Here is a 12,492-nt window from a genome sequence, read left to right on the forward strand (position 1 = left end):
TAGACTAAATATTTGTGTAGATATATAATTTTAATTATAATACATTAATTATACTAGGATTATACCTTTGAAATTATTATTAGTTTTCTAATTAAATTATATTAAAATTACGATTAAAATATATTAGGGGAAATTACTAAAACAATCCGGCATCGCTACGGATTAATTTTTACTACGAATTGTCGGAATCTGTAGGAATTACGCTGACATTTGACGTATTCATTCAACTTTTGTCCAACGGAGCATTGTTGCGAGTTTTCTGCGACCGTTGGAAGTGTTTGTGGATTTCGGACAACTTTCGAATAATTATTAGTGTTTATTGCAAAGAAAACTATTTAAAGTAGTTTTTTAACTATCTACAATGGTTCACCAGTGCATAGTTTGTTAAAGGTGGACTATTCTAACTCCTGATTGATATTTGGACGGTAAGTGTTATTACATTTTTTTACCTTTAGCAATGCCTTTACAGTAGCGTATCTAAGTACTTTTAGTTATAAGTAGATTATTACAAAAATACGTATATTTTCTTATTTGCTGTCGTTTTTGATTGTGAAATTAGACTTATCCTCAGTTAGACCTCAGGCAAAACCTTGGCAAAACCGATCTACGTTTTAAGTCAATTATTTTAAGTATTTGTCCATTTCGCTGTTACAGTTGGTGGTAAAAAATGCTCAGAGGTAATACTGGCTGTTCTCAACTTAACATTTAAAAACCTTTTTTATATTATATCTAAGTACCAACTAACATTCGAAACCGCTATAAATATCTTAAAAATTGTGTATGTTATGGCTAATATCTGCTGAATAAAACAGCTGTTGCTGTTATAGGTAGTTAATACCTGAAATTTGAACACGATTTGAACATCAAAATTATTCAGTTATATTCTATATTAACTATGTACCTATATGTATGCTAAATTAGTATGACAAAGTTAGCTAATGTTCAATTAAAGACATTTAATTTTTATAATTACTTCAGACTTTGGCTAGATAATTTCCACATTTCTCCCCCAATGTTGAAAGAAAACTGTTTTTGCAATCTAAATATTAATATTATTGAACTCTAGTTAACATTAGCAGGTTTTAGATATTAACCGTAACACATGATTGATCTATTATTTATTTATTATAAAAAATTCTATAAGTAATTATATAATAGGAAAGGTTTAGATATAGGTATTCAAAATTCAAATTAAAAAAGTTAATAAAATAAATAAAATTATAATGATGCTTCAGTACTTAAAAAATATGCACTGTTTTGAATAATAATGATAAGCCTTACTTATGATAATTCTTTACTCTTTCATTTATGATATTTTTTTTTTTAGTTTTGGAACCCTTTACACTTTTACCCACACTTACCTATACACCCATACACACGCACACAATTCACAGACGAGTACATAGCTGGTGTTTTAAATAGAGGAAAATAAACCTTGGAAAATTTTTCCTTTAGGTTAATTTTTCCTTTTTTTTACCGCATATTTTTATTATTTTACATATATTATTAAATAGATTTATAATACTTAATATGTATGTGTTGCATATGTAACCAATAGTACTTTTGTAGCGTTCCTATAATTACTGAGCTTAGACAATGATCGATTTCACTCTTGAATTTGAAAAATCAAACTAATGTGTGTCCAAATTTGTTCTGATGATTTTGATAAGAGCAATATTATGATCCCGAATTAACTGATCGAAGGCAAATAAGACCAAATTCTGAGCCTCAAATAGATAGTACCATTTTTGCTGGGGCTTTATCATACAGGTAAAAAGCAGTCAAATACATTTTAACAGTTAATAAATAAGTATTGTACTAATATTAGTATTTACTCTAGGTTTTCTTCTAGTTTGTACCGCCACCCAAAAAATGTTTTAGGTAAATGAACCTCCAGACCAGCTGAGGGACTAGAGAAGGTCCCTACCTAGTCCCGCGATTGGCAGTTTGGCTGGCCCCTCAAATTTGTAAGAACATTGATACATTTTATACATGTATTTTAATATTGATAATTAATTAAAATTCACAGGATTTTGCCTAAAATCATACAAGATAAACTAGCCCTTCTCAAGAAGCCCTTCCCTCAAAACAACAGAAACGGCATTGGAAAAAGAAGTTGGAATTAACCAGTATGTGCTCTTTGTAAGTGTATTCTGGATGTTTGACTGACAAGGCTTAAAAGCTCTTGTATTTTTAACAGAATGGGAATATAGCTGTATTCATAACAAAGTAATATATATAATATAATAATAATATAAAATGCTAATGTTTATCTGTGTCGTCTCTACTGAAGTAACGACTTGCTCTAGAAAGTTGCTTTTTTTACTAAAAGATAGCTAATTGGCTCATCGCCGGATTTTTTATTTTTCATTTAATTAAAAAAAATAATAAGTATTTTTTTTTCCTGATGTCGTGGCGGATGCGCCAGGCTTCAACTAGTATGTAATATATTTTAAATGAAATACTCTCATTATAACTATTATTGTCAAGTAGTGTACTGTGCCTTATTGAATACAGGTGTACACCCTCTTGCGAAGTATTTACTTTTTAACATACAGGGTGTCACAATAGTAAGTTTAATTTTGACATATCCAGGTATTTCTTTAAAAAAATAGAGACGCGAAATTTCGTAGACACAATTTTTGCGGTAAAAAATCTAAATACATTCTTAATCATACTTTTGACGTAACTATAGTAGACGGGATACTTTGACACATTGAGCTTTTTCAAAATAACATTTTTTCTGCTTTTGTTTGCCGTCTTAATTATTTAAAAATTGACATCTCTATCTTTCTCGCAGAAAAGGGGACACTTTGTTTATGTCATTAGCAGTAATAGATTTCAAGGAAGCTGTTATAATATCTAATAGAACAATATAACGTAATATAACATTACTAATATCACTTTGTATCTTATTAATTAAGCACTTTATGGGTTTACTTCCCTATCTTAATTTTTATAAAAATACGAGACTTTATCGGTCGAATATCCAGAAACCCTGTATAATTAACATAGCTATCTTTTATTTTATATGTTTTGTCAAGGATATGTTATTTGGAATTATCTTCCACATTATAAGATCATAAACTACATAATTTTTGCCATAGTGTTGGTTTTTGTTTACATATATTTTCTATGAGTGAGCTTTTGTTTTGCACTAGGAAACATTCTCGCTTAATGATAAATTTAATACTATAGAAGGAAATTATTAGTATTTAGGAAAAAATTAAAAACGAAAATAGGTTTTATTGAAAAATTAATTATTAATGTTTTTTTGTTTGTTTACAGCATAGTAAGACAATCCTCATCTTCTGATCTCCCAATAGTTGGATATTTATTATCTCAAGAAAGTCGTCAAAGTATCAGAAAAAGGTAAAAATTACCTCTACATTATATACAAGGTGGTGCCTCTCCTACGACGCGGAGGCTCCAAAGAGAACGGTGATTTTTATCGTTAATGTAATTTTGGGAGCATATGTAGGATAATGAGAAGCATTTTACAGAAATATCAAGAGTTCTGCGGGGTGTCCCCAAAAAAAGTTATGCATCAAAGTTTTTTTTTGTAATGGAACACCTATATATTAATTGATTTTCGGATTCTAGGAAAGAAATAAAGGTGAGTTTCATTAAAGAAGCATATGTCTAATATGTAAGGCTTGTCATATTTCACATTTGGTGAAGATAATGAATAAACTTTAAATTTCAATAACAGCTACCTAGATGGAAATTTACTCATTGTATATTTAACAAAATTAAAATTTGTCCTTAAGCATTCTATTAATTGATGAATGCACACTGCAATTAAAAGATCGGAATAGTATTCTGGGTGTTCAAATAAAAGGGAACTTGCTGTGTTCATTTCAAATAAAAGGGAATAAAATTACATTTTAGTCCAATAATGAAATTCACCTTTATTTTTCTCATAGAATCCGAAAATCAAATAATATATAAGGTGTCCCATTCCAAAAAATAAAACTTTGTTGTGTAACTTTTTGGCGACACCCTGTAGAACTCCATATTTTATCACATTTATATGTTTAAATGCTCTAAATTAACCTACATATACTCCCAAAATTTAATTTCAATACAAACTCTTTCTCCTTGGTAGCATTTAAGAGGCGCCACCCTGTATCTTAAGTAAAATTGTGCATAAGTTATTTTAATTTCAGAAAGAAGTATGTTAATGAGGCATTATAATGATATTATGTAGAAATTTAAGTCTTTGGAAATTTGGAAACAAAATTTGGAAACAAAGAAAATGAAAAATACATACTTTACAAATAGGTCTTAGAAGATTGAAAAATAAAATAATATATATGCATCAGTTAATTGATTACTTAAAAGAAAAATCTTTGATAAGTGAATCAACTGAATTGACGATTCAGGTATGAATATAGGTATGCAGGGTGACATTTTAAAAACATAATGGTTATAAGTCAAAGGTTAGATGTGAGGATCCAAAAAAATATAAAAATCAAGTAAAAATCGCTAAAAGCAATTTCTAATAATTGAAGCTGTATCTCTTACTGTTTCTGAGATCCCAGTGCTTGTAATTATTATCTTGGACACACTATTTTATGTATATATTTGAGTGGCGGGCGGAGGGGAACTATAATAATGTAAAGTTATCAGCCATTTAATAATTTAGTCCTGCAGCCATTATGTCAAAATCTGTCCCCAAGATTCATTAACAAGTTTTAAATTTAGTTCTGGTCTAATTTTGTGAATGATACACTAATCCATATGACAGTGGCATAAATACGATTAATGGAAGGTTCTAATTTCCATGACAAGGCCAGGGGCGCTATTCTGTACAATCGTCGGAATCGGTGAGTTACCGATAGCTATCGGTACGTATTTGCATATAGTAAATATGTGTTAATTGTTGTTGTCATAGTTACCGATCGGCCCTATGACAGATATCGCAAATTTGTACCGACAACTCTCGGTATCTCTACCGTGAGGTTGACAAGGGCACGGTAGAGATACCGATTTTCGTCGGTACAAATTTGCGATATCTGCCAAAGGGCCGATCGGTAGCTATGACAACAACAATCAACACGACGCTCATTGGCCGCACGTACCGATAGCTGTCGGTAACTTACCGATACCGACGATTGTACAGAATAGCGCCCCAGGTCTAAATTTTAAAACCCTTTAGTGAATTTGGATGTGTCTAAAAAAGACTAATAATATTATAGAGATATAACATTAATAGAGATAATATATGTTTTTTTAGGTTTCCTTAGCTGAACCAGTACAAAGTATTTTTGAAAGAATGTTAAAAGGACCTGCCACACAAAAATCCAATCTTCTGCTACTATCCTTTGCTTTAACATTGTCATTTTATTTGCCGAAAACAGAATTTTATAAGGGATACATAAACTGGCCCAGAGTTTTCTTAGGAGGCCTCTAAATTCCATTTAGTTTTCAACAATATTGTTGATATTTTTAACTCTCAGAATAGATTTACAAAATATTCATATAAAAAAATTATCAAAAATATAAGAACAACATACTTTTTAATAATTTTGAAATAATTAAATTGTATATTATTGGACTTACTTTAAAAGAAAGGTCAACCATAGTCACGAAGAAAAACGGGATTTTTGGGCTTTCTAATTTGTATGGAAAGCTTACAACGTATGTATAAATACTATGTAAAAGAAAATCAATTATTAAAATATATTTTAACTGGTGGAGGTCCACGTATACAAAAAGCAAAAACGGAAGATAATAATATATTCAATCAATGTAAAAATGAGAAGAGCATTGTGGGATTAAAAAACATGATGGTGATAGATTGTCTAAAACTAATAGGAGTACTGGTATTGTAAATACTAACCTTTCATTGTGTTTTTGAATTTTTTATTACTTTTAAGAGAATTCAATATATTTAGATATTTTTTCAGTCTCAAAACAAAACTGATGGTTACAAAGAAACAGAAGAAAAGGGATGATACTAATTTACTAGACAAAAGGCTGTTCTTTTGTAATATGGAGATGGGCAAAATTCAAAGTAGTAGTATTCAAAACAGAGAAGAACATAAGCTAAAGAAAAAAAGGGTTGTTAGACATTGAAATAAAAAAAGAACAGTAAAGTTCTCAAAGAGAACTTATTTAATAATTTTAATTAGTGTTTATATTGTCATGTAAAAAATGTAATATATGTTATTTCTGAATAAAAGACATTTAATAATGATATTTTATAGAAATTAATACTCAAGAGATTTAATAACAACATAAAAACATGTTTAGAATAAGTTAAAAAAAAATATTGCCCTAATCTTTCAAACTAATTTATTATTTCTCTTCTTATTAATTTGGTCCATATTTATTTCATCTAACGGCGGCAGCTCTTGTTCAGGCATCATTCTGGCTGTATTGTGTAGCGCATTGAAACAACAAAATCTAAAAATTTAAGTACATACATTAAATTTTTTAAATTTTGTTCTATAATTAAACAGATAATATTTTTCTTAACTCACTGTTGTGCAATAATAACTGACATTGTGTTTTGTAATTTTGGTCTTATACCATAAAACACATATTGGAAAGTGGCGTTTCCATATAACGATAATTCTGAAACATTTCTTCAGCTCTATTTCTGCATATATCCCCTCAATGCATATGCAATCTCACCTTATAACAGATAATAAAATAATTTAATAGAGTATATGAACCCTTTGAATATTATCACATTTAATTTTAAAAAATTTCTTTCAATTCATCTTATTCGTAATATATTTCTAAATTGAATACCTACTCAAATATTTAAGGAATATATTTTATATAAATGATCTAACAGTAAGTAAATTTACGGACCACTAACCAAGCAGGATTTAATTTGAAAAGTCACCAGTCTCCATGCGGGTCCTTAATGTCCAAAAATGGTGGCTTTATGCACAGACCCATGCCAACAAGCAATCAAGTCTATAGTTTTAAGACTAGCATTTCCAGTAATTTAAATGTTGGGGAAAATAATGCTTTTCTATTTTTTTTACAAACCTATATTTAGATGTCTTTGGTGTTTCCCGACTACCTACTGCATAAAATAATTTTAAAGAATGAAATGCTTTCTGTATAACATATTGAAAAAAAAATCGTCAGATATTCTAATAATATCTTCCTCTAAAATTTTATTTGCATTAAATTTGTAAAAATTCTACCTATTTAAAGATATAGAAAGTAGAAATCTAGTAAAAATATATTAACAAAATGCAAGACTAGCAAGAGTCTTGTAGCAAGATCAAGACCAATACCAAGACTGTACCCTGCAAGACAAAGAGTACTCATTAACTGCTAGACCAAGAGCTTTTGCATTTGCCCATCACTAATTTAGTTGTTATTCGATTAAATTTGATAATGTTCGATTATAAAACACAAAATGGTCCAAATATTTTTGATATGATAAAAAGTTTAATATAACAAAAGTTTTTATACTATAATAAAAATAAATAGTTTATTAAAATCTTTAACAATCGTGATATTCTATCTTGTATGTTAGTCATAGACATTAAACTATCGGATTCTGGTATACTTTCGTCACGATATATGCGTAGGTTAGATTTTTTGAAATATTGATTTATTTCTCGTGATCGTATTTATAGATTTTCAATAAAACGCCTCCACACGGTAACTTTGTTCGGAAGAAAAAATATTATCGATACCGAATTAGCCAGTACTGACTAGTACAAGTTTGTTCTACATCTGTAGTACTGAATACTAATTTAAATTTAACAATCATTAGTTTATTTCTAGAGACTAGAGACATTAATGAAAATGCAATCTTGAAAGAAATATCAAAATAGTCATGCAAAAACTATACAAATGGAATATATAATCTGTCCAACAAGAGGGATACGTGGCAGTGACATTTATGTCTGTGTTTTAATGCGCAGGTAAATTGTATTTTCTGTCATTTTTTGGATGTCGTCTGTCGAAATTTTCCCTGGCTCGTTCGACAGATTTTACACAATGTATTTGTATCATTCTGAGATGTTTTATAAGAATGGTTGACTACAAGTAAGACTTTTTATCGCTTTTGATGCCATATTTTTTAATTATTGTTATCAACTAGCAGATTATGAACTTAAGCAGATACTTTTTTATTATAATGATAAAAAAGTTATATGATCAAGCCAAGTGTTTTGGCCGATGACGAATAAACAAAAAAACATTCTTACAGGAAATGACATTAGAATTTTTTTAAATGTATATATTCTATGATTAAGCCATATAGAATGTTCTTCAATGTGTTGTTATTTTATGATGAAATATAAGAAAAAAAAATTGAATTTTCAAGTTCTCTCGGGCTTTTTACATTCAGGTGTTACTGATAAAATACTTAATACATTCACATTCTCAGTTGGGATGCTTATAGTTGATAATAATGTAAAGATTAATTAAGTATTATCTAAGTAATATCACAAGTTGATTGTATAAAAATGTTAGTTAATTATTTTTTTCATAAAACTGAAGGTATATGTATATTGCAACCAATTAGTCAAGAAATCGTGACGAATGGGAATATAAAAAATATATGTATAAGATATGCAAATTTAGTAATAGTTTATTAGTTACAGCTGATGAAGTGTAACTTTATAAATACATGTTCGAAAAAAATATAAATAAATTTTTGAAAAAATGGTGTATATCATTGTGTAGTAGAAACCTTTTCAGCAACACTTGTATATTAATCCTGCAGTACTGTACAGCACTGTACTTAGATAACTTGGTGAGTGTATTCTTTAACCGTAGTGTGTAGGTGTGAGTACTACAATATTTAAGAAATACTTTGTTAAACATTCTTTTCTCTTGCACGAACTCTTGGTCTTACGAAAGACTCTTGCAAGTTTTCCTACATAGAAAATCTTTAAATAAATAATATTTTTAATAATTGAATACAAACAAAACTTTAAAAAAGAAATTATTCGAAAAATTGTCTGACAAATTTTAATACGACATCCATGTTTTTTTTATTTTTCTCATAAAAAATTAAATGGGGTATTAAAATACCCCACGCAATTACCAATAAGCACTGACGTAGAAAAACGAAGCGCGAGTAACGGCAGGTCAATGGGCTATTTGCCTAAATATCAAATCTGCAATGAATCTGTTATAAAATAAAGCAATAATATTTTTGAAAAATTAACATAACGACATTGAATATCGAGAAAAAATCCATGGTCCTCCATAATATAGTAATATCTTAATATCACTGTATATATTCGAACCATTATAAAACTCTAACAATAAGTACTTTATTGGTCAGGTGTCATCCTTTACGGAATGACCTTTTTCCGTCCACCATCTCTTTATTATACTTAATTGTGGTTTAAATTCATTTAAGGTCGTAAATAAGACTTGGGAGGCTGTTGCAGGAGCTGTTCGCCGCCATATATCATTACGGCTCCAGCACGAGGGTTAGTATGCCAAGTTATAAATAATGTTCTTTATTGGCAGATCCGGTATAACTACATGCCCCGTAACAAAGCCGATGATGTATGATGGCCGTGCCGTAAAATTGTAACGTTTTTTTAAGCGATTGTTAGGGTTTCAACAGTTTGAAGATATATTTATCTTCGAGAGGCAATTCTCGAGCTCGCTATATACTTATTACTTTTACGTTCACTCATTGTATCACTTTCAACCAGTATGATGTGTTTCAGTTTTTAGAACAAGTTCTCAGTGAAAATTATTGTCGTAACGTTCAAAGTTTCTTTCTTTGAAGCACTAAACAACACAGTACTAAATATACCTACTACATTAGATTAAAAATATATGGAGGTATACAGGGTGTCTCCAAAAAAAGTTACACATCAAAGGTGTGTTTTTTGTAATGGAACACCCTATATATTAATTGATTTTCGGATTCTAGAAAAAATGTAAAGGTGAGTTTTAAATATTAAAGAAGCATATGCCTAAAACGTAAAGATTTTGATATATTTCATATATCTTATGAAAATGAAGAGTAAATTTTAAATTTGAATAATATCTGCATATACTTTAATTTACCCTGTATAGCCTGATATTTAATTACAATAAGCATTTTATGTTAAACCAAAGTAAAATTTAACGCGAATGACACAGGGTGAGAAAAAATTAATATGGAACATTGGAACATGGAACACCCAGTATATTATTTCGGTATTCAATGGGGAATTCATATATCTTCAAAATATTATTGCTTACCCCTTAAACAAGGATTTTTCTAGATATTTTAGAAATTCTAGATCATTTGAAAAAATGTAGTTGGCTATTATCCTTGTTTATATATTCAATAAGCATTGTATGTTAAACCAAATTAAAATTTAACCCGAATGACACAGGGTGAGAAAAAATTAATATGGAACATTGGAACATGGAACACCCAGTATATTATTTCGGTATTCAATGGGGAATTCATATATCTTCAAAATATTATTGCTTACCCCTTAAACAAGGATTTTTGAAGATATTTTAGAAATTCTAGATCATTTGAAAAAATGTAGTTGGCTATTATCCTTGTTTAAGGCTATTATATATATATATATATATATATATATATATATATATATATATATATATATATATATATATATATATATAATAATAAGTACTTTATTATATATATATATATATATATATATATATATATATATGTTTTTTAAAAAATATCTATACCTATGTGGCGGATTCCTCTTTCCAAAAAAATCCTTTATGGGTATTTCGCCACTGCACTGCAAAAAAATCTACAAAATAAAATAATTATTTTTTGTAAACACTTAAACACCAATAAAAAAATTATATGTAATATACCAAATAATTATATATAATATAACAAATACCCTGTGAATGCGATAAATTTTACATTGGTGAAACATCTAGATCCTTAAATGTTAGAATTAACGAACATAAAGATTATTTAAGAAAGGGAGATTGTCACAAATCTAAGATTTGTCAGCATTCTTGGGACACAGGACACAGAATAAATTTTAATAACGCCAAAATTATAATGAAAGAAGCGATAGCCTCTAAAAGAAAAATAAAAGAGGCTTTTTTAATTCAATCTAATAAAAATAAATGTATTGCTCGTGCATCTGTAGATGTTAGTAATGTATGGCAATCGCTTCTTTGATTTTAAAGAACAATAGATACAACAAGATAAATAAACATAACATACGTAAAATTTAAAAATAATCATAGTGTTAATTTTCAAGTTTAAATATCAAGTTAAAAATGTCATTTTAACAGAACGTCAACGGTTTCTTGTAGACGTATCTGTTTTAAAAAAGTAAAGTGTTCTCGAATAGTTGAATTTAAATATTTTAAATAGTTTTTTTCTTTATTCTTTGTATTTTTTTGCTTCCGACGACGGAAAGAGATAACTTTCCGAAACGTTAAGCACTTTTTTTCTTTGCTAGGCAAATTTGTATTACTGTAAACATAACTTCTGACAAGCAGCGTCCATTTTAGGTTTAATGCAGAAGTGTTTACAAAAAATAATTATTTTATTTTGTAGATTTTCTTGCCGTGCAGTGGCGAAATACCCATAAAGGATTTTTTTGGATTTGTTAATTTAACAAAAATTAAAAGATGTAGAGTAAAATACTCAAAGACAATGAAAAAAAAACACGTTTAAAACATATTTTAATTATTACAGAATTAAAACTAGATATAGGTACCTCAAATATATACCTAGTATTTTGAACCATATTATGGCCATCAAAATTATGGCCAAACGCATAACGGCCTATCTGTGTCTATCTAGTTGGTGTTCGTTCGTGTATTGAGAAAATAGTTTTTTTTTAAGTAACGGCTGTCCTTAAATGAGGTAATAAAAGACACATATGCCTCATAATCTTATATAATTTCTTTTCTTCAATTTTTTACAAAGGTGTTGAGCGACTAGTTTCGATACCCTTACGTTTGTTATAATACTTAAAACTATACAGTAATATTTATTTTTTTTAATTAGGTACCATTCATGATCTTGAAATTTATAGAAAAAAATATTGAAAATATGTTTTTATTACTCTGAGGCAAATATAGATAGACATACCCTTCTAAAAAAATTGGTAACATTTTGTTCGAAGAAATGCCTTTCCAATGCTCCGTTTTCAAGCTAAGAGAATAAATAATGATTAAAAAATATTTATCTGAAGTACTTTCCCCGATCTAGGTACTATTATGTAGCGTTTAATTATTTTTTATTTTAAAGGAAGTAATATGGCAGTAATATGCAGAACAATTTAGTAGGAACTGGTTGATAAATAATGTAATAAAATAAGTAGGTAAATTTAAGCGTACAAATATAATACAATAAATATTTTTTATAAGATAAAATGAAATTAAAACATGATAATTAAAATATAATTTACGAGATATAGTTTATATAAATAAACTTTTAGGCACGTGATTAAGCTTGACCACTTTTACATATTTTCTTTTAATCAAAATATTTTAGGAAACCAAACCTAATTAATTATAACCATATAAAGAGTTATTATT

The 12,492-nt window shown here is 28.4% G+C and overlaps 1 protein-coding gene and 2 long non-coding RNA genes across 9 annotated transcripts in view; 1 reads left to right on the forward strand and 2 right to left on the reverse strand.

The window, feature by feature from the left end:
• The window catches only part of LOC115881921 (zinc finger protein 358-like), a 214,691-nt gene that overhangs the window by 174,181 nt on the left and 28,018 nt on the right, over positions 1-12,492 (reverse strand). The gene's annotated exons all lie outside the window — the stretch shown is intronic.
• On the forward strand, positions 210-6,202 carry LOC115881922. Of its 7 annotated transcripts, none has more exons than XR_004050108.1 (9): positions 210-425; positions 1,328-1,455; positions 1,570-1,770; positions 1,841-1,967; positions 2,030-2,142; positions 3,289-3,372; positions 4,170-4,385; positions 5,240-5,833; positions 5,913-5,935. It is a non-coding gene; the product is annotated as an uncharacterized LOC115881922 (long non-coding RNA). The 7 variants fall into 7 exon arrangements; XR_004050109.1 differs by lacking the exon at positions 1,328-1,455 and having other exon boundaries at positions 214-425; positions 5,240-5,643; positions 5,704-5,833; XR_004050106.1 differs by lacking the exon at positions 210-425 and adding an exon at positions 663-677.
• Positions 6,269-6,996, reverse strand: LOC115881924. The gene is made up of 3 exons (XR_004050112.1): positions 6,833-6,996; positions 6,489-6,642; positions 6,269-6,411 (listed from the first exon to the last, which is right to left on the reverse strand). It is a non-coding gene; the product is annotated as an uncharacterized LOC115881924 (long non-coding RNA).

Source organism: Sitophilus oryzae, unplaced genomic scaffold (genome assembly GCF_002938485.1).
Source record: "Sitophilus oryzae breed Bouriz unplaced genomic scaffold, Soryzae_2.0 scaffold_1744_pilon_pilon, whole genome shotgun sequence".
In the NCBI taxonomy this organism is placed as follows: domain Eukaryota; kingdom Metazoa; phylum Arthropoda; class Insecta; order Coleoptera; family Curculionidae; genus Sitophilus; species Sitophilus oryzae.